We start from the raw sequence: 22,040 nt of genomic DNA, 5'->3' as shown, positions 1-22,040 counted from the left end.
AAAACAAGAAATAGGCACCCACTGAGAAAGGCTGAGGGGCCTCTCAGCAACCCCCACAAAGTTATTCCAGAACAAGAGCACACTTCCTGGCCTCTGAGTTCTCCAAACAGAGTACTCAAACTCCTCTTCCTGTCCCACCACCTAGCTTCTCTCTGAATTTCACAAAACTAAAACCCACCCAAATGGACTTATGACTCCAGCGTGGAAGGAGCTGCGGGTCTCTTCACTTTTACAAACTCTCCTATCCTCTGGCGTCTTGTGTGGAAATTCCCTTTGCTCTCTCCACGATCTTCATTCATTTAAATGAGCAGGGGTGGGGGGAATGCATGTACTGTAGCTGAAAGATCATTTTTGAAAAGTAATTCTGCAGTCCGGGGGACAGGTGCTCCCTAGCAAGATGTAGCAAGATGTAAAGGCGTTCCACACCCCTCTGACCGCCTATAGCCGGTGCTACACCTCTGAGCCCCTTCCTTAAGCATGTGCAGGTCCAAAAGTAGCACGAAGCTCCTTACACTTCAACTGTGTAGTCACCTACCTTGTAGCTATGCATGGAAAACCACAGCTCATCTATTTTGAGTCATGACACTTTTTCAAACCCACAGAAGGCACAACTGCACTATTCAGAAGACCAGGCCTCAAGGTCCACCTGCATACAAATTCAGTGACTTACAAGGAGAAGGGTATGTGAATTTTACAAAATATGGGTGTCGGATCTCAAAAGAAGTCTACTATAATCATGGAACTTGGCAGCAAGTCCACCACAAAATGAAAGAAGAAGTGAGCACAAAAGCACCTTCCCAACCAGCAGCCCAGTTCTAACTGTAAACGTCAAGATTTCTGGGCAGCTTTGAATTAGACACATTTCAACAAAGTAAATCCTTTATTATTCCAATCCATGATATATCGAATGTTTTATATACCTCCCTATCAGAAAGTACATCCTAGTTCAGGCACACCAAGCACATGCTAATAAGGTGCTTGCCCAGATAAGCAGCAAGCAATGCACACCACGTGCTAACTTCTCTTTCCCAGTGAGGATAAAGATCAGCACTCTGCCTGTAAATGCATCCCCCCTCGCCAAGCAGAGAGGCGCCTGTATGCACGAACATGGGAACCCTACAGAAACAGAGTCAGCCCTCAAGCACGCTTTCTGAAAGCTGTCAGGCACAAACGAACAAAATAATCAACATCACAGGCCCATTCTCTGGAACTGGAGAGGGGCCCTAGTCCATAAACTGAAAATGAATGTGTCCTGTTTTGGTTGCTTTAAACATTTTCAAAAAAGATTTGGGCCAAGACTGAATAGGAAATGGACCCAAGGGTTATCCACAAAAGATTATCCAAATGAAAAGAAATGAATGTGTGTGTGTATGTGTAAAATATTACATTTATACATAGTCTAAAAGCCACAAACACAGCAGTAACAGTGACCACCTAGAGTTGTAATTTTACAACTCATATTGTAATATGAGTTCATATGTTCATATTGTAATATGAGTTCATATTGTAATATGAGTTCATATGCTGAACGGAATATCAAAAGCAAAAAAGGTTTTTGTTTTTTTTTTCTTTTCCTTAAAGATTTTATTTATTTATTTGTGAGAGAACACAGCGGGAGGGAAGGGCAGAGGGGGAGGGAGAAGCAGGCTCCAGGCTAAGCGGAGAGCCCCATGAGAGGCTCCATCCCAGGACCCAGGATCATGACCTGAGCCCAAGGCAGATGCTTAACCAACTGAGCCACCCAGGGGCCCCGCAGAAAGATTTTTCTTAAGTCCCTAAAAACAGTATTTTCTTGATAAAACAAAATAAATGAGAGAATCAAATAAAAGTCAGCACAAAAGTTAGAAATATAATGAACGTTGAGATTCTAGATGTCCAAGACTTCAGACAGTAGCTGATGAGGAAGCTAAAGCAACACAGTCCCACATTGCTGGCACAGCATCCAAACCCTGGCTTTGTCCCCCTCTCTCACACAGACTGCTTAAGGGAATTTCTGTATTTCCAATCAACTTCCCCAGGAAATCCCATGCGAGAAGGGCTTAACCGAAAAGATGGAAAAGACAGGGAAAATCTTAACAAACGGAGAGGCTTTCAGTGAAGACAAAAGAGAAAATCAGGAATCAAAGAGAAAATGAAAGACAAATGCTATGTTGATACTGGTTCACATAGCTCCCAGCCAGAAAGTGCTTTGTTAAAGGCTCCTACTAGTCTCCCCAGGACCCTTGGGTCAGTTAGGTCATCCTAGGGGCAAACACACAGCTACAGATGACTGAGAAAGAGGTTGGCTCAGGACCATGCCACAGGCTCAAGGAGGGCAGGAGCCTGGAAGCTTGACAAAGAGGAGCTGGCACAGAAGAGGACTGAGCTGGCTCCAGGGGCTCAAGTCAGAAATTAAGAAATGTAAGCAAAAGGCAAAGAAGAAAAAGAAGAAGAAGAAAATAAGGTCAACAACCATTTAAAGTGAGCCAGCTAAAAGTTTCTGTTTATTCAAAAACTTGTCTCAAACATTATTACATGAATCCTTCTGTTGTGTAATTTTTGTTTGACTTAATATGCAAAGCCATAAGCAAGTCAAGCACTTATTTCACAAAGTTGCCTGAAGTGAAAACACAGAGAAAGGAAGGAGGGGGCTCTGGAGCAACACGAGGATCTATGCTCACACTCTAGTACTCATTTATTACGTAAGACTTATTTCTTAAAAAATAGTGTTTCCAAGGCAACTTCCCTATTTTATGCTTTCTGCCAATTCTAAAGTGCACAACAGTAGTATAGTCACAAATTTGACCCTCTCTCCTATTTCCCTGAGGTTCACTACAGAATTATGAGAAATCAATGAAGTCCACTTCAGCCAATAACAGATTTATATTCATTAAATGCAAATGATCTTAGTTTAATTCATAATGGAATGACTTCTATTGTATTTGCTTTCCATAGAATGGCTTTTAGAAATCATGAAGAACTATAATTACTTCATGCAAGAGAACTTGTTTTCTATTTTAAGTTCATTTTAAAACCAAAATTAATCTAGATTCTCTATCATCCTAGACATGTTAATAGATTTGTGTTTACAGTTGTAAAACCCTATCTTTAATTTTCTTTGTTTACCATATACATAATATAAGGTAATCAGGAAAGGCATAAAATAAAATGTCCCTCACTAAGTGAAAATCCGGAACATTCCTTCCCTAAAGTTCCCATCCCTTATAAAGACACAAATCTGTTTTAAGGGACTACATGCCCGGTATGAAATTAAGTAAACTTACATTTAATACCAATAATAAGAAATCCTCACTTAAAAAAGAATACAACAGGCATACAAACTTTAATTTTTCCTTGAGGAAGAAAGGATGCTACCAAAGAATCAAAGGGGAAAAAAGTTCTTTAGGCCAACAGACCACACCAGTCCTGGGCCTCCCGCAGTATTTATGCTCCCTTCACTAACACTATGTTGAGTCATAAAAATCATTCACTTTCCTTCAGTAGCATAAACTCTTTTGTAGCCATTACACACTGTTCTAAACTCTACTTCAGTAATTAAGACAAGGGGGAAAAAAATAAAAGAAAACAAGGTCTGCCTTCAGCCCAGGTCCTGGAATCCAGGATCCCAGAGTCCTGGAATCAAGTCCCATGTCTGGCTCCCTGCTCCATTGGAGGCCGCTGCTCCCTCTGCACCCCGCCCCCATTCTCGCACTCACTCTCACTCTCTCTCAAATAAATAAGTAAAATCCTTAAGAAAAAAAAAAGAAAAAAGAAAAAGGAGGAAAGGAAAGGAAAGGAAAGGAAAGGAAAGGAAAGGAAAGGAAAGGAAAGGAAAGGAAGAAAGAAAGAAAGAAAGAAAGAAAGAAAGAAAGAAAGAAAGAAAGAAAGAAAGAAAGAAAGAAAGAAAAAGAAAGAGAGAAAGAAAAAAAGAAAGAAAAAAATGGGATGCCTGGGTGGCTCAGCAGTTGAGCATCTGCCTTTGGCTCAGGGTGTGATCCCGAGTCCAAGCATCAAGTACTGCATCGGGCTCCTTGCATGGAGCCTGCTTCTCCCTCTGCCTCTCTCTCTCTCTTTCTCTCTCTGTCTCTCATGAAAAAATAAATAAAATCTTAAAAAAAATAAAAAACCCTGTTATAAATTTCAAGCCAAACAGAGGTCAAAATATCTGCTTTTACATATTTTAAGATTTTATTTATTTATTCATGAGAGACACACACACAGTGATAAAGTAATCACAATCATGACTGTTGAATACACACCCCCAAAATGCTTAATTAAAAAAGCATCTACCTCATCATATAAATAAATGTTTTTTACATGGACTTAGGTACTATAAAATAGTGCACAGGCACTGTGAACCAAATGAAAAGTTTTTAAAGACATATATGGAGGATAATGAACTTTAACTCTACAGTCAAAAGAAATACATCCTAAGAAAAGTTCAGTGAAATAAAATGTTCAGAGAAAAAAGTGCTTTGGATAATTGAGGTTCTATTTTCCTGATCTTAATCAAAGATTTTTTTTGCTGTTTTCAAATATTGTATATTTTTTATTAAATAAACTATTATGAATTAGGAAACACTATATACTAAACATAGGCACTTTTCTTTGAAGAGTTGGAGAGAATCTTAAAGAGACTCAAGATCATTATCCTGAAAACTCTTTTTTTAAATATCAGATATAGAAGGTTTGACAATCTGCCTTCAAATGTAATAAGCACAAACAAAACTTTGAAAAGTTGGCTTTTTTCTAACTTCAAAATGCTGATGCCAACTGATTTACTCAGCTTTTTTTCATTATTTTTATCACCAAATGAGAAGAAAATGCATCAATTCTTTCAAAAGTTCTAGCTGCAATTGCATTATATATGTCAGTAGAAACATATTTTAGGAAATACTTGTTGAAGATAGTTTATGAAATCCTGAGCTCATAAAAAAAACTATAATTTTTATGATAATTAATTATAGCACAATAATTTCAGTTAATTTAATTCACTTACACTGTAAAAAAGAAAAAAAAAATTCTAAATTTGATTACAGTTCTATTAGAGCCCTATTAATGAACAAGACAGGGCAGGGAGTTCTAACAGAAACCAAGTATGTTGCAGTAGGGAGACCAGTGGTTTTGCTTCCTTGAGCTTGAGAAGATCCCCAAGAAATAAAGCCAACCAATTTTTACACCCAGTAGTGATGCCACCACCGCACCCTCACCACTCACCCTGCAGCCTGCTGAAATTTGCATTTAAAATTCACGACCCTTGCACATCTAATAATCCACTGAAGGTATAAATGTAACTATCAATACACACAAATTACACACAGGGTCAAATTACACACACAAAGCTTAGATGCAAAGAAAATCTAAGTTACACAGTTACACTACCAATCAAAGTAATCATGTACTGTATTCTTTTGCTTAGTGATCATACTGCCTAAAAATGTCTGACCCTAAAGGAACTGAAAATTGAACAAGAGGAAAGGCAGATTACAGAATTCATATTTCTAATGAAAAATTTATTTAAAAAGTATGTAATACAGGGGCCCGGGGTGACTCAGTTGGTGAGGTGGCCAACTCTTGATTTCAGCTCAAGTCATAATCTCAGGGTTGTGAGATCCAGCCCCATGGAGCCCCCATAGGCTGCACTCAGCTGTGAGTCTGCTTAAGGATTCTCTCCCTCTGTCCCTCCCTTCCCTCAGGCCCATCTGTACATGCTCTCTCTCTCTCAAGTAAATTAATAATTAATTTTTAAAACTAATAATCTTTTTTAAAAAGAATGGAATACAAGTAATACAACGTTTTGTAAATGCCCATCCCTTCACCCCCCAAAAAAGAAAAGATTGTTTTCTTTCACCTATCCAAAAATAATAAGCAAATCTGTATTTCCAGCTCAGCCTTCTTGGCTAAAACAGTCTCGGTCATAAGATTCTATTCTCCCCATTTGAATGAGGCATCCTCTTCAAGCCTCTCCTTTTAGATTTTTCTTTTCTTCTTTAAAAGGACTGGCACACACTCTGAAATGAAAAGCATTCAAGTACTAGACTATAAACAAGTCTAGTCACTGCGCATGAGATACTGTGTACCAACATTATTCTGCTAATATCCTAGCATTTGATAGTCTAAAATTTAATAGCATGCACAAAAGAAGATAAAGGGTTCTACTCAATATTCTCTTTAAAGTTTCCATTGCTAAAAGAAAGAAAGACAGCAAGCAAGCAAGCAAGCAAGAAAGAGAAAATAAACAAAAACACAACAACCAACCTCTATATTCTTTTAATTCTCAAAACACCAGGCGAAAAAAGACCATCACCAGGGGAATTCAGGAAGGCAAGGATGAGGAGCCTTGCCTTGCTATTCTGTCTCCATCTGTAACTTGCTTTGTGAAGTCAGGCAAATCATCTGAATTTGCTGATCCTTGCTCCACCTGTAAATGAAGTCTCTTTGAAAATGTCCAGAGCTATTTTGACTTTGTATGTATATTATTTTATGTGTGTTCTTCATTAAGTACGTACAGAGAAAAAAAAAAAGACAACTTCATGCATTAAAAGTGGTACTGTCTCGATGTCCTATTTATTTAGCACCGTTGGATAATTAAGGCTTGTATTCATTCTTTCATTAATTACTGACTGATCACCTAACATTTGCCCGTTACTGAACATATAACTGAGAACAAACATGAAAATCCCTGCCTTCTAAGAACTTTGAGTAGAGTTCAGTTTGAAAAAAAGTCGAAATTATTTCAAATTAGAATATTTCAAAAATGCAAGTCACACTTTGTCTTCTTAAAGAATATATTACCCATGAATTCAATTACTGATGACTTAGAGCCACCCCTAAGTACATTAGACTATGGTATTAGGATGTTGGCCGCAGGAACAGTAAAAGGCACAATACCATCACCCTCTTTACTAAGTGGACGGAAGCCACAGGCTCTTCCCATTTGAATTCTTCCTCTGTCTGCTTAATACAAGTTTTTCTGTTTGTTCCAAACTCTCAAACTACCGCTAATTTTCCCTCTAGCTCTTTGAGCTCTCCAGCTCACTTCTAACTTCTTACCACTATGGTCAAAAAAAGGGGGGCCAAGTTAGAACTATGCTTAAAATGCCAATGACACACTCTGTGAAAGGAAAAGGAACAACTTATTAGCATGCGAGCGTTTAGACGTCCAACACCCTGGCTTTATCTTACTCCAGGGCCTTCCTCCCCCTTCCTTCCCGTGTGCTGGTCACTGAGGCGCACCAGATCATTCCTCAAGTTTGGTGCACACAGTACGCACTCACGCAAACTGCACTGGTCTGTTATGAAAATTAAGAATCTCCAATCAGACACAAACACGTAGTCCAAGTTTAGGAAAATAAAATTTTTATTTCAATTCTGCATCATCTGAACAAATCCACATTATCCTGAAAAAAAATTGTGGCAAGGCTGCTCTGGAAACAATTAGAACATTTCTCTGTACTCTCTTGGATTTCAAGAAAAGTTTATAGATAAATGGGGCAAAAAGAATCTGCCACTGCTAAAAAAATTAATAAATAAATCCTTGTTAGAAACTGGCTTATGAACAGCACACTTACTGTTGGTGAGTGATAGATAAAAATTGTACTCTCTAAAAAAAAAAAAAGCAAGAGTTCAATAACTATTCAGGAAAGTATTGCTGAAAGATGCACCCAAGTAAGGAAGATGAAAGGAGGGGCATTCACTACTGCAGCATGCATTCAACAGGAATGGACTCAAAGAGCGCCTGCTGGATCCCCTGCACTGCTCTCAGGGCTGGCGATTTCTCTACTCTGATGGATTGAGGGAAACAACAAATCAACAAATGTAAGCAAATTGAGTATTTTGAAAGTGACTAGTGCTATGCAGAAAATAAGACAGAGGGGCACCTGGGTGGCTCAGTCAGTTAAGCCTCGGCCTTTGGCTCAGGTCATGATCTCAAGGTCTTGGGAGCAAGCCCCGTGTGTGTCGGGCTCCCTGCTCAGTGGGGTATCTGCTTCTTCCTTTCCCTCTGCTTCTACCCCCTGCTCATGTGCATGCCTGTGCTCTCTTTCTCTGAGTAAATAAATATTTAAGTAAAACCTAGAAAAAAAAAAAAAGGAAAGAAAAAAAAAGAAAGAAAGAAAAGAAAAGAAAAGAAAAGAAAAGAAAAGAAAAGAAAAGAAAAGAAAAGAAAAGAAAAGAAGATGGCAGCATATTAGGTGAGAAAGTGACTGCGGTACAAGGAACCAACTCTAAATAGAATGCTCAAGGAGGTGATTTGGCAAAAAACGAAATTAAGGAGGAAGAGCCAGCCACCCAGAGAGCCAGGAGAAGGGCCTTCGAAGGCATGCAAAGACACTTAGCATGTGAAAGCTTGACCTCTGCTGGAAACTGAAAGGCCACTGTGGCTGCAGCACAGTGAATGATGTGGATAGTGGGTTCCAGATGAGGTCAGAGGGCCATATGTGCTGAGCCATATATGACTTCCTCCTAGCAAGAAGTTTATGCTGACAAGACAGACATAGAAAAATCAACGGAGGGTCGTAATTGGTGCAACGATACAATGGAATTCACAGGAAAGGTGGAAGATCAACTCTAGCTACCCTGCAGAGGATGCCTTTTAATAGTAGTAAGAACAGGGATCCCTGGGTGGCGCAGCGGTTTGGCGCCTGCCTTTGGCCCGGGGCGCGATCCTGGAGACCCGGGATCGAATCCCATGTCGGGCTCCCGGTGCATGGAGCCTGCTTCTCCCTCTGCCTTTATCTCTGCCTTGTCTCTGCCTCTCTCTATATATATATGACTATCATAAGTAAATAATAATAAAAAAAATTTTAAAAAAAAAAGAGTAGTAAGAACAAAAGCAGTCATTTCTTCCTCTTCTTGTTTTTTTAAAGATTTATTTGGGGCACCTGGATGGCTCAGCCTGCTAAGCTTCTGACTCTTGATCTTGGCTCAGTCAGGATCCCAGGGTCATTAGACGGAGCTCCGTGCTCCTCTGGGAGTCTGCTTGAGATTCTCTCTCTCTGCCCTTCCTCCTGCTAGCATCTGCTCCCTCTCTCTCTCTCTCTCTCTAAAAAATAAATAATAAAATCTTTTAAAAAAATAAAATATAGATTTATTTGAGAAAGACAGAGGGAATATGTGTGTGGATGAGAGGGGCAGAGGGAGAGCCTCTCAAGCCGATTCTCCACCAAACGCAGAGCCCAGCAGGGGGGTCCCTCTCACCACCGTGAGGTCATGACCTGAGCTGAGATCCTGAGTAGAGGCTTAACCCACTGAGCCACCCAGGTGCGTCTACAGCAGTCGTTTCTTAAGGACACAGTAGCCATGTTCATAATGAATAGATGAAAATAAAAAAAAAAAAAAAAAGGAGAAAATGGAGAGAGAGAGAGAGAGAGAAGAGTTAACAAATCACATGAGAAAATAGCAAAAAATGTAAACCACAATCAAAAACAGTACTCCGTAATAGGAAAACAAATATTTCAAGGATAATCCTGAGCATAAATATCTGTTGAACTCAGCCACTTCACTGTTCCATTCCACTCAGTCTAACAAGCTGGTAACAAGGAACGAGGGCGCCAACTGAGAAAGCCTCTCAAATGCCAGCACCAGACATCCTATTTATATTTCTATTGCCCCTGGGGCTAGGGTGTTTTGCAGGTGGCTTCCCCGCCCCCCCCCCCCACACACACACACACAACTCAGGATACCTTGAACTGATTTTGGACCCATGTGAGAAAAGAACCCTGGGTCACATCTCAACAAGCGGAGGCACCCAGAACATTTGCCACCACGCAGGCAGGACGCTGAAGGGCCATGTGAAGCCTACCCTCTGAGCAGAGATTTAATAGACAAGAGAGACGGCGAATGATTAATTACAGTTCTTTATATTTATGAGTTTGAATCTCGAGGATGCCGGGCCTGGCACATAGTGTCTCACAACATTGCCCCTGCGGAGGCCAAGGAGCCAAAGCCAAGTGCCCAAGTGTCGCAGCCCCCAGGGCCACGCATTTCAGTTCCAGGCCAGGATGCGCGGCCCCTGCGGGTCCCTGCTGACCCCTGTGGACCCCTGCTGGCCCCCCTGCTGGCCCCTGCGGGCCCCTGCGGGCCTCTGCTGGTCCCTGATGGCCCCTGCTGGCCCCCCTGCTGACCCCTGTGGGCCCCTGCTGGCCCCCCTGCTAGCCCCTGCTGGTCCCTGATGGCCCCTGCTGATCCCTGCTGACCCCTGCTGACCCCCACGGGCCCCTGCTGACCCCCCTACTGGCCCCTGCTGATCCCTGCAGACCCCTGCTGGCCCCTTTGGGCCCCTGCTGGCCCCTGCTGACCCCTGAGGACCCCTGCTGGCCCCTACGGCCCCTGCTGACCCCCCTGCGGGCCCACGGCCTCTCCTCTGCACACGCTGGGCAGGGGGTTCGGCGACACCCACAGTTAATCCGACCTGCGGGCCACGGGCTGACCTGCGGTCAGGAGGCAAGCGACCGGGACACAGCTCCTCAGAGGGGGGCGGCGAGCTGCAGGCCGCACCGTTCCCGCGGCCGCCACACCCCAGGCCTCGCCCCCGCCCGGCCAAGCCCCGGCGCTGCTGGATCCAGCCCCGGCCCCACGCGGCTAGGAGCTGCCACCAACACATTCCACCCCGCTCCGACTTGAAAGGGCAGCGTGTTTATGCTGGTGGTAAGTATACTAAAGTGAAGGGAGTTCTAGAAATAAGGGGACAGCTCAAGTAAGTTAAACATTTTAGAATTTCTTTATTGCTTAGAAGTTAATTCTTTCTGGGTTGATTATACCCTGCAAGGACAGCGGGTTACAGGCAAGTAAGAATGAATTATGAAGAGAAAAAAGCAGGTAAAACAGAATCTGTATGTATTTCTGTTTTAAAGTATATGTTGGACACCTAATCGTCCTCAACAGGGAAAACCTGAGAGCGTTTCCACTAAGGTCAGGAACACGACAGGGATGTCCACTCTCACCACTGCTATTTAACATGGTGCTAGAAGTCCCAGCCTCCACAATCAGACAACAAAAAGAAATAAAAAGCATCCAAATTGGCAAGGAAGAAGTCAAACTTTCACTATTCTCAGATGACATGATATTCTCTGTAAAAAAACCGAAGGACTCCACCAAAAAGTTGCTGTAACTGATACACAAATTCAGCAAAGTCACAGAATATAAAACCAATGTACAGAAATCTGTTGCATTTCCATACACCAAAAATGAAACAGCAGAAAGAGAAATCAAGGAATTGCTCCCATTTACAACTGCACCAAAAGCCTTAGGATACCCAGGAAAAAGTCTAACCAAAGAGGCAAAAGATCTGCACTCTGAAAATTATAGAACACCTATGAGAGAAACTGAAGAGGACACAAAGACATGGAAAAATATTCCATGCTCATGGACTGGAAGAACAAATATTAAAATATCCATACTACCCGAAGCAATCTACACATTTAATGCAATCCCTATAAAAATTCCAGCAGCATTTTTCACAGAGCTAGAACCAACAATCCTAAAATTTGTATGGAACCACAAAAAACTCCGAAAAGCCTAAGCAATCTTTTAAAAGAAAAGCAAGGAGCGCCTGGGTGGCTTAGTCAGTTAAATGTCAGGCTTGTGATTTCGGCTCAGATCCTGATCTTGGGGTCATGGGATCAAGCCCCACATCGGGCTCTGTGCTACTCATGGAGTCTGCTTGAGATTATCTCTCTCCCTCTGCCCCTCACCCACTTGCTCTCTTTCTCAAAATAAAATCAAAAAAAAAAAAAAAAAAGAAGAAGAAGAAGAACAACATCAACAACAACAGCTGGAGGCATCACAATTTTGGACTTTAAACTATATTACAAAGCTATAGTAATCAAGACAGTGCAAGACAGTATGATACTGGCACCAAAAGACACACAGATCAATAAAACAGAATAGAAAACCCAGAAATGGATGTACAATTATATGGTCAATCTTTGGAAAAGCAAGAAAGAATATCCAATGGAAAAAAGCTTCTTCAACAAATGGGAAAACAGGACAACAACATGCAGGAGACTGAAACTGGACTACTTTCTTACATCATACACCAAAATAGACTCAAAATGGATAAAAGACCTAAATGTGAGACAGGAAACCATCAAAATCCTAAAGGAGAACACAGGCAGTCTCCTCTTTGACTCAGCCATAGCAACTTCTTACTAGACATGTCTCTGGAAACAAGGGAAACAAAAGCAAAAATGAACTCTCAGGACCTCATCAAGATAAAAAGCTTCTGCACAGCAAAGGAAACAGTCAACCAAATTTAAAGGTAACAAACCAGGACCCCTGGGTGACTCAGTGGTTGAGCGCCTGCCTTTGGCTCAGGGCGTGATCCTGGAGTTCTGGGATCGAGTCCCACATCGGGCTCCCTGCATGGAGCCTGCTTCTCCCTCCGCCTGTGTCTCTGCCTCTCTCTTTGTGTCTCTCATGAATAAATAAAATCTTTTAAAAGGAAAAAAAAAATAAAGGCAACCGAATGGGAGAAGATATACACAAATGACATAAAAGTTTAGTATCATAAAAGGTTAGTATCTAATAAAAGGTTAGTATCAAAATTCTATAAAGAATTTATCAAAGTCAACACCCAATAAAAACAAACAATCCAGTTAAAAAATGGGCAGATGACATGAATAGACACTTTTCCAAAGAAGACATCCAGATGGCCAACAGACACATGAAAAGATGCTCAGCCTCACTCATCATCAGGGAAATACAAATCCAAACCACGGTGAGATACCATCTCACACCTGTCAGAATGGCTAAAATTAACAACTCAGGAAACAAAGATGTTAGTGAGGATATGGAGAAAGGGAAACCCTTTTGTGTTGCTGGCGGGAATGTAAACTGGTGCAGCCACTCTGGAAAACAGCATGGAGGGTCCTCAAAAAGTTAAACATAGAATTACTCTATGACCCAGCAATTGAACCAGTAGGTATTTATCCAAAGGATACAAAAGTGCTGACTGGAAGAGGCACATGCACCCTGATGTCTATAGCAGCATTATCAACAATAGCCAAATTACGGGAAGAGCACAAATATCCAACAATTGATGAGTGGATAAAGAAGATTCGGTGTATATCTACAACAGACTATTATTCAACCATCAAAAAGAATGAAATCTTGCCATTTGCAATGACATGGATAGAACTAGAGTGTATTATGCTAAGTGAAATAAATCAGTCAGAGGAAGACGTGTATCATATGGTTTCACTCATGTGGAATTTAAGAAACAAAACAGATGAACATAGGTGAAGGGAAGGAAAAATAAAATAAGATAAAAACAGAGAAGGAGGCAAACCATAAGACACTCTTAACTATAGAGAACAGACTGTGGGTTGATGGAGGGAGGTGGTCGGGGGATGCACTAGATGGGTGATAGGTGATTAAGGTGGGCACTTGTTGTGATGGGCACTGGGTGTTGTATGTAAGTGATGGATCACTACATTCTACACCTGAAACCATTTTACTATACATGTCAACTAACGAAAATTTAAATACGAAATTGAAATTAAAAAATTAAAAATAAAGTATATGTGTGAAAACAAAGTATATGAGTATGCATGCACATACACACACACACACACACACACACACACACACACATACAAAGACTAGAAGGATATGCCCAAAAATGTTTAAATTCTCATCTCTGAATGGGAGGGTTACACATCATTTTTATTTTCTTCCTTATGCACATCATTTTTAAAATTTCTAAGATGTGCATATATTATTCTTCTGCTGAGAAATAAAACTGTGTGTATGTATATGAGAGAGAGAGAAGTTAAAGGAAGAAAGGGAGGGAGAGAGCAAGAAACTTGAAAGAGCACCAGGCAGGCAGCTGACATTTGACTAAATCCCATATCTTCTGACCATTACTTGAGTGATTTTCCTGTTAACACACCTTTCCTCATTTTTAATGAACTAGAATAAAAGACCCACAAAAGAAAGAAAAAGGATACTTCACCTTTACAATTTATTTGGAATCTTGAAGCAAAAACTGGAAAATGTCACTGGATTATCTACCCTACTCTGAAGAAGTCTCCACTCTAACTAGAATGAATCTGCCTTGAACATCTGACACCATAACTATTTAAGCCTGAGTTAAACTACACCAAAACTAGTCTTGAATTTTTAGTTATTTCACATTACATCCTCTCAGAGATTTAAAGTTTAACACAACCAGAAGTCCCAACAACTAATCAAACCAATGACGCAAAGCTGATCCAACTTGTTGGAACTTGGTGTGCCCTAGGGTTCAACTCCATCAGAGCGGACTGTCTTCAGCCAACAGCATACCCAGTGGGGGGCTCCACTGTGCCAAGCCCTAAAGGAAGGCCACAGACACAGAGATGGGACCGACAGGGGCCAACCTTCCCCACCTGCCCCTACTCTGTCACAATTCAGTGGCCACATGTAGGAACACTACTAATGCTCTGTGTCCTTCTAGCAACAGGGTGCTGTCCCCGGCATATTCAAATGCTATCACTGACTGGTCAGGAGAATATTCTCTGCAGAAGGCAGTTGGGGGGATCCCTGGGTGGCTCAGCGGTTTAGCGCCGCCTTCAGCCCAGGGCGTGATCCTGGAGGCCTGGGATCAAGTCCCACATTGGGCTCCCTGCATGGAGCCTGCTTCTCCTCTGCCTGTGTCTCTGCCTCTCATTCTCTCTCTCTCTCATGAATAAATAAATAAAATCTTTAAAAAAAAAAAAAAAAGGCAGTTGGAATCAGGGCCATCAGAGACAGACAGCATTGATCTAAATTTCAACTATGCCACTTACTAGCTGTGTGTCTGATGGTGAGCCTCAGCCTTCTCATCCATAAAAGTCTCATCTAAGTTAGATTGAGAATTTGAGATAATATAAATAAATATAAAAATACAGTATGAGAAATATATGTAAGATGTAAAAATACATGTATGATCAACAATCCTCACTTGCTAATACATAATATTACTGAGCACCTACAAGGGGCTCCCACATGTGCAGGGCCAAATTGGGGTGACAGGTTAGAGAAGAGGACAGAAACAGCCCACCACATGGGGTCATAACCCTGCTGTAGCCTAAGCAACACTTGACTCTGACCAAGCAAGCACACTTAAGACTCACACATTAGGGAAATGAATCATGTTGCTTCCCTGAAAACACTGTAGACAGGCCTCTTCTGGCACCTCTCTAGCATCTCTTCCCAAAATAAATGTGCCCTCGAATAGAAGGTATACTGATATCTGTGGAGTGTTCTCTCAAAAATAAAATGCTATAAAGCCTAACACCTAACGCGGTTCTAATTCCAGGCCAAGGGTTACCTGCTGTAGAGGCCACAGGGAAGCAGAGGCTCTTTCACTTTCAATCAGGCTCCAATCACGTGGAGTCCAGTGTTCTTACAGTTATCTCTAGTGGTTCAGTTGATGCATTGAAAACATTCCCCATAAAGAGGCTTGATCAAAGGTTTGTGGCCTGAGTCAACCCAAGTCACTGGGACAACTTTAACCCACCACAGTGGTTTGTTTTTGTTTTTTGTTTTTTCCTCTATTCAGAATGCTTCATATTTATTTTTAGTTCAGAGAGAGTGAGAAATTGCTTTCTGGCCCTATCACAAACCCAGAATATCATCTACCTTAGAGAAAATACTAATATAAAACAAAATGCTATTAAAACAATTAACTCTGAGTCAATATTTTTTCAAAGAATAAAGATATTTCTCAAGAATGTATCCCTTCTCGGATGATGCCTGGCTCTCAGGATGTAAAAATCTGTACGAAGACTTTGGTTAATCTCACAGCAATAACCTGGGAACAAGGGTCAGTCTTTTTTGGTCATTCATTCAATGCATGTCAGCTGTGCCCAATAGTCCACTGCATCCCCTAAACTACATTTACCCATGCCCACAGCCTCCCTGCCATTCCCCCCCTCCCAGACTCCTCCACCACCGTCCTATGCCCCTCTGCCCTCCCTGGCCACTCTTTCTACCCATCTACACTAAGGAGTGACACCCCTACCACCTTGTTTCACACATCACATGTGCCCTTCCCACCCTTCTCTCACTAGCCTCTTACTGTTCACGTCTGCTTTACATTCTCTCAGTTCTTTGTTATGTATAATTAATCAGTTTGCGTACGATGAAGGAAAGCAAGGTTTGAAGAGACCTAAAAAGAACTGGGCATTTTAACCAAGGTTTCAAAAGGCTCCATAGACCAGTCGCCCAGGTGCAAGCGGGCACTGGAAACCGCCTGAGCAATCATGCTGCAACACTACCACAAAATGGCATTTGTCTGATGTTTGTATTCTTTTGTGTGTAACCAAAAAAATAATAATAATTACAACTCAGTGTAAGACAATGACCGTAGTGAGCAAAATCACCGGATAACTTAAATAAATCAAATTCACTGCATAAAAGAAAAAGAACACAGGATTACATCTGCCTTCCATCCTAACTAACTACACGGTCACCAATTTTCTTCTGCATTCATCTTCTGCTTCCTCAGAAAATTTGCCTCCGCTGCTGAAGTAAAGAAAATGAGGATACAGAAACTATAATGTGGATCTCACAACAGAAAGGCAATATGTAAACTCAAATATGTATTGAATTTTCACTTATTCAACCAACATTCATTGGGCACCTCCTATATTAAACTGTGAGTAAAGAAAAATGAATAATTTATAGCTTCTGCCGTTAAGGAACTCATAGCTTAGAGAAGATTCTAAAACAGTAAGAGTGATACAAATAAGGTTTGGACAAGGGGCTAGGGAGTAATCACCCATGGTAGGGAACATCATCAGGGCAGGTTTGTAGAGGAAGCAATAATTAACTCAAGTGCTGAAGGTTCACAGGGTCCAAGGTAAACGCGAGCGAAGACACGCGGTATGAATGACTACTGTATTCTCAAGAATAAGGGGGTGCGGTACGGCTGGAGCCCAGGCCAGCGTGCGGGAATCAGGTGAGGAGGTGAGCAGACCACACAGCAAGCAGGGGGGCATCTCTGGAGCTCAAAGGATTTTTGGCTTTTGTCCAGGAGACAACAGATTGCCAAGGAAGGCTCTGGAGTGTAGTTCTTGGCTGCCTCCTCCATTATAAAGACTGTGCCTGTCGACTTATACAGGTTACATTAATCCTTGACAACATTCCTAGTAGGATTAGATGGAATCACATTTGAATATCAAAGACCACTCTCCATTCCACGGTCCCTGAAGCAGTGTTTGGAGACACACTAAAAAGGACAGAAGTCTGGGAGCAGGGAAATCAGGAGACGGATGTGAATACCCAGACACAAACTCCTTGGGGTCCAAATTAAACCAAAGACAGTGACAACGGAGCGGAAAGCACAGAGCCTACATATGTTTTGGAGGAAAGATTGCTGAGCTGACTGCCGCCGGGAGCAGCACCCCTTAGCTCCTACCACGTAACGGAAAGCACTTCCCCAGGGACTACACCACCATCTGGGCTTGGAGACACCCTCCGAGCACCTGATGCTTCTGGCCGCTTGTGAGCAACTCCCAAGGAGGCCTTTGTGCTCCAATTGGCCACTGAGCCATCAGGAGATGCCCTACAGATACTCCGAGGCCTTTGCTCACCCGTGACACACAGTCAGCACCCAGCCTCACCCAAGACACCCCTGGGACCAATCCCAGCATGCTCCACAATCCTCTCCACCCTGCTCACCACCCAAAGCCCAATCTTCCCCGTTTCTCACCTTCTCAGCCCTCCTTCCTTCCCATCTGTCCTCTAGAACTCAAACTCTACCCTCAGCAAACTCCACAATGTCCCATTCTCTGAATGTTCTAAAAACACAGAGAAGGCAAGATTTAACCTGAATTGTGAAGGCTGAAGCCAATGAACACCATCTTCCTAGCACCTCGTCAAGGGGACCCTGTTAATACTCCACACTTAGTCTGATGTCCTGCCAGTGTGAACAGGGACGGCTGTGCCCATCGCTAAAATATCAAAACACCTCTGACCTGGGTAATAACTGGCCCCTTTCCTGGGACCTTCCAATGATTAAGTGATGAAAGAGTTAGAATCTATCTCCCCAAAAGTCTTCCCAGGAGGTTGCTGCAGACCAAAGGCTTGCAAATATTATGCCTATTCTATGTGAGTCGTAGACTCTGAGTAACAGCTCTGACCCAATCACTAAAGTCCCCCAGCCTGGAGATGAAGTCAATGTCTGTCCAGTTCACCTTCCAACTTCCCTATCCTGTTTCAAATCTTACCTACTCTAAAGTTCATGTCTTTAGACCTTTCCACCCATCATCCCTTCTTGCTGTGGCTCCCTCATCTACTGCAGCTTCCCTCATTCACTGATGACCTAAGCACCTGGCCATTTCCTTTCCAAACATAAGTGTTCTCATTCTTGCTTTCTTCTACATCTACTCCTACTCTGTAGGAGGAGGTTCCTACATCACCACAGGTGTGGCCATCTCTTTGATTCCACCTCGGCCACCACCCCCACTGCCAGAACCTCTGATACCAGCATCACCAGTACCTGCACCAGCTTGGAGATGTCAGCTTCAAGCATCCCACAGCATAAACACTACCTTCTCTTTCTCCAGCTCATCTACTCTGGTTATTTCCATTCTAAAATCTTCCTGGCATCATCTGGCTTTCCAGTCCACTGACCCTTCAATTTTTTCCACTATTAGTTACAACCTCATGTCTCTTCCTGCCCAGCTTAGGGTCAAGGTCCTTCACTGGAACCTCTCCCTTGCAAGCACCCATTCCTCTCTTCCAGATTCTTACCTGGCAAATCCTCAAGTTGGTTAAGCCCAACTATCTTCCTGCTCCACACCTCCACCTAACAGCTGAAGAAACTGCCTGGGAAAAAAAACACAACCCCAACTAGCCTCAATTTAAATTCATGGCTGCAAATCTCTAATGGGCAACCTACACTGATAGGCAATCCTATTATATTTCCCCAGGATGTTTCAAAATAGCTATTTCAAGTCTCTCCTTTTCCAAATTCTGTTTTACCTCTCTCCACCCCAACACCATCACACTTCATTAGGAAAGGAGAAGCCATTAGTAAGAACTTCCCACCACCCAAACCACCACATATCAGCCTCTCTACCCATTCTTTCTGTCCTTCCTAAATGTCCCTGTTTTGTCCCTAAATTTCCATTCCATTGTCATGGTCTTTGGTTTAATTTGGACCCCAAGGAGTTTGTGTCTGGGTATTCACATTCTTTCTACAGTCCTTTCTAAATGTCCCTGTTCCTAATAAGGACTAACCTCTTCACTTGAGCCCTGGATCTCCTTCCTTCCTGGCTCTTCAGGAATTGTACTCTGACAATTATCCATCATTCTCTGCTGTCTTCATCAGCTTTTCCTCTCTACTTAATCATTCTATCATCTCCTCTCTACTTAAACTCATTCTATTACTCTCTGGTCCTAACAAACCCTTCCCTAGCCAGTATCTCCTTCCAAGAACTTTTCCGTCCCTCTGCATCTCTTCACAACAAAAATTTGTGAAAGAGTCATCTGTAAATGTTGTCTCTGCTTACAACTCCATTGAATAAGTTTGTCACAGCCTCGCACTACTTAAACTGTATGTCAAATTGTCAAAATCACAAATGGCCTAATTTTACCAAATGCAATTTCTATTAACTGACACAGTAGAAACAACTCTTAAAAACATTTTGGATTCTTAACTTCAGGGATACCACACTCTCCTGATTCCCTCCTACCCCACCGGCAACTCCTTCTTCTCTTCTGACTAACACAGTGCTCCAACGGCACCCTTTTCTCCATATACATTCCTAATAGGTTATTCCATCCAGTATCAGAAAGAACCTATATGCAAATAACTCCTAACTCTGTATCTTCAGCCAAAACCCCTCCCAGAATCTCCAAACCCTATTTATCCAATTATGTAACTTACATCTCCAAAGGAATGTCTAATAAGTATCTCAAACTTAACACAGCCAAAACAGAGCATTTTATATCTTCCAGCAAGCTTGCTTCTCTCCCAACTCTTCCCTTCCCAGGTTATGGCCCAGTTGTGCAAGTAAAAAAAAAACCGTAAGCCTTTATCTAGATTCTTGTTTCCTATCTCCAGATAATTATCTATCAGCAAGTTCAGTCAACTAACTCTATCTCAAAAACATATCCTAAATCCATTCAGTTCTTTCATCTCTAACACAACGCTTGTCCATATGCAATATAATGATTTCGAAGAAATATGTATTTGATCATTCAGATGACCTGAGTTCTGTGAGCTACTCTAGCAAATTAGCCACACCTAAGAAGGAGGTCAGAAACTCCAATCTTTAGCCTGTTGGTCAGAAGCAAAGGTAGCAAAACAGCCTGGGATTTACAACTGCTATCTGAAGCGAGGCGTGGGGGTCAGTCTTATATGACCTAGTCCTTAACCCAACGGAATCTGATGCTACCTCCAAGTAGATAGCAACAGAATTGGCTGATGCGTGTAAGGAACCCCTGCACACACAATGAAACTCGGTGCAGGAACCCCAAAAAGACCATACAACTGCAATTCTTAAGAGGAGCAGTAACACCCAAAAGGCGACAAAACTAGGTCTTGGGGCTGAAAACAACCTCATACATAACAGTGATTTCCTTCAAAGCTCAACTCTACTCAACAAAATCTTATTCCTTAACATTATTGAATACCCTCTTGCTAGGAAGAAATTGATTTAAAATTATAATTAATTTCAATTTGATTTTTCTTCTTGTAGTAACATAATGAAAAAAAAAAGTTGACAGACACTGCTTTAGAGCAAAACCACACTGTTTCATTTTCATTTTAGTAAACAACCCTCTAATGCCTCACATTGCCATAGAATAATATCTAAATAAAAGGATTTATAAAGCCCTAGGAGACCTGACCCTTGCTTACCTTTCAAAGATTCTCTTAGATACTATAGTAGGTTGAATAGTGGTGCCCAAAAGTTATCCACATCCCAGCCCCTGGATCCTGTATTCTCTTACATAACAACCACAACAAAAATAGACTTTGCAAATGTGATCAAATGAAAGATCTCAAACACTGTACAGTTAAAACTATTATTTTATTAACTATTTCTCCAAACTGTTATATGCAAAAAAGTAGACTAATGAGGGAAACCTCTATTTGAACTAGTTTTAGATATTGGACAATCACTGAGAATTTCATTAGGTATAATAATGGCATTGTGAGTAGTAAGAAAATATCCATATACTTAGGATGCATAATGAACTCAATGAGGGTAAAAAATAACAGGACCTTTGGGACTTGTCTTAGGGTCCTAAGGCAAAGAAAAAGGAAAAAAAGAGAGAGATAAAGCAAAGGAAGCAAAATTCTGATATTAAATCAAGGTGATGCATATGTGGAAACTCATTTTACTGTTTTTATCTCTATCCGCTTCAAAATATGCTTGAAATTTTTCATAACAAATTCTTAAGCAGGCTACAAACTTATATACAAACCGTAATCCCAATGTGTGTGTATGTGGATAAAAAAATACTGTAAGACAGTATTAGTATTTACTTCTGAATTGTAGGATGGCAGAGATTTATGCATTTTCTTTTGCAATTTTTAATTATTTTCCAATTTCTCTAAAATAATGTTACTTGAGGGGGAGGGGCAAGATGGCGGCAGAGCAGGGTCTCCAGGTCACCTGTCCTCAACAAATTACCTAGAAAACCATCCAATCATCCTGAAAATCTACGAATTCGGCCTGAGATTTAAAGAGAGACCATCTGGAACGCTACAGTGAGAAGAGTTCGCGCTTCTATCAAGGTAGGAAGACGGGGAAAAAGAAATAAAGACACAAAAGGCCTCCGAGGGGGAGGGGCCCCGCGAGGAGCCGGGCTGAGGCCGGGGCGAGTGTCCCCAGGACAGGAGAGCCCCGTCCCGGAGGAGCAGGAGCTGCACCGACCTTCCCCGCGGAAAGGGGCTCGCAGGGAGGTGGAGCAGGACCCAGGAGGGCGGGGATGCCCTCGGGCTCCCGGGGACACTAACAGGCACCTGCGCCCCGGGAGATGCGCCGAGCTCCCTAAGGACTGCAGCGCGCACGGGGGGCCCGGAGCAGCTCGGAGGGGCTCGGGCGGCGGTTCCGCGGAGGGGGCTGCGGGGCTCCGGGAGC

The 22,040-nt window shown here is 42.1% G+C and overlaps 1 protein-coding gene across 3 annotated transcripts in view; it reads right to left on the bottom strand.

Annotated features, from left to right (window-relative positions):
• The window catches only part of GPD2 (glycerol-3-phosphate dehydrogenase 2), a 155,030-nt gene that overhangs the window by 109,143 nt on the left and 23,847 nt on the right, over positions 1-22,040 (bottom strand). The window contains exon 1 of one of the 3 annotated variants that reach the window (XM_041721818.1): positions 6,238-6,400. The exons of the other annotated variants lie outside the window; for them this stretch is intronic. The gene's annotated coding sequence lies outside the window, so the exon portion shown is untranslated. Of the gene's footprint in view, positions 1-6,237; positions 6,401-22,040 lie in introns of those variants that run through there. 3 annotated transcript variants of the gene reach the window in all.

This window comes from Vulpes lagopus, chromosome 11 (genome assembly GCF_018345385.1).
Source record: "Vulpes lagopus strain Blue_001 chromosome 11, ASM1834538v1, whole genome shotgun sequence".
NCBI lineage: Eukaryota > Metazoa > Chordata > Mammalia > Carnivora > Canidae > Vulpes > Vulpes lagopus.
Note: the sequence above shows the minus strand (reverse complement) of the source record. Positions and strands in the feature narration are given on the sequence as shown.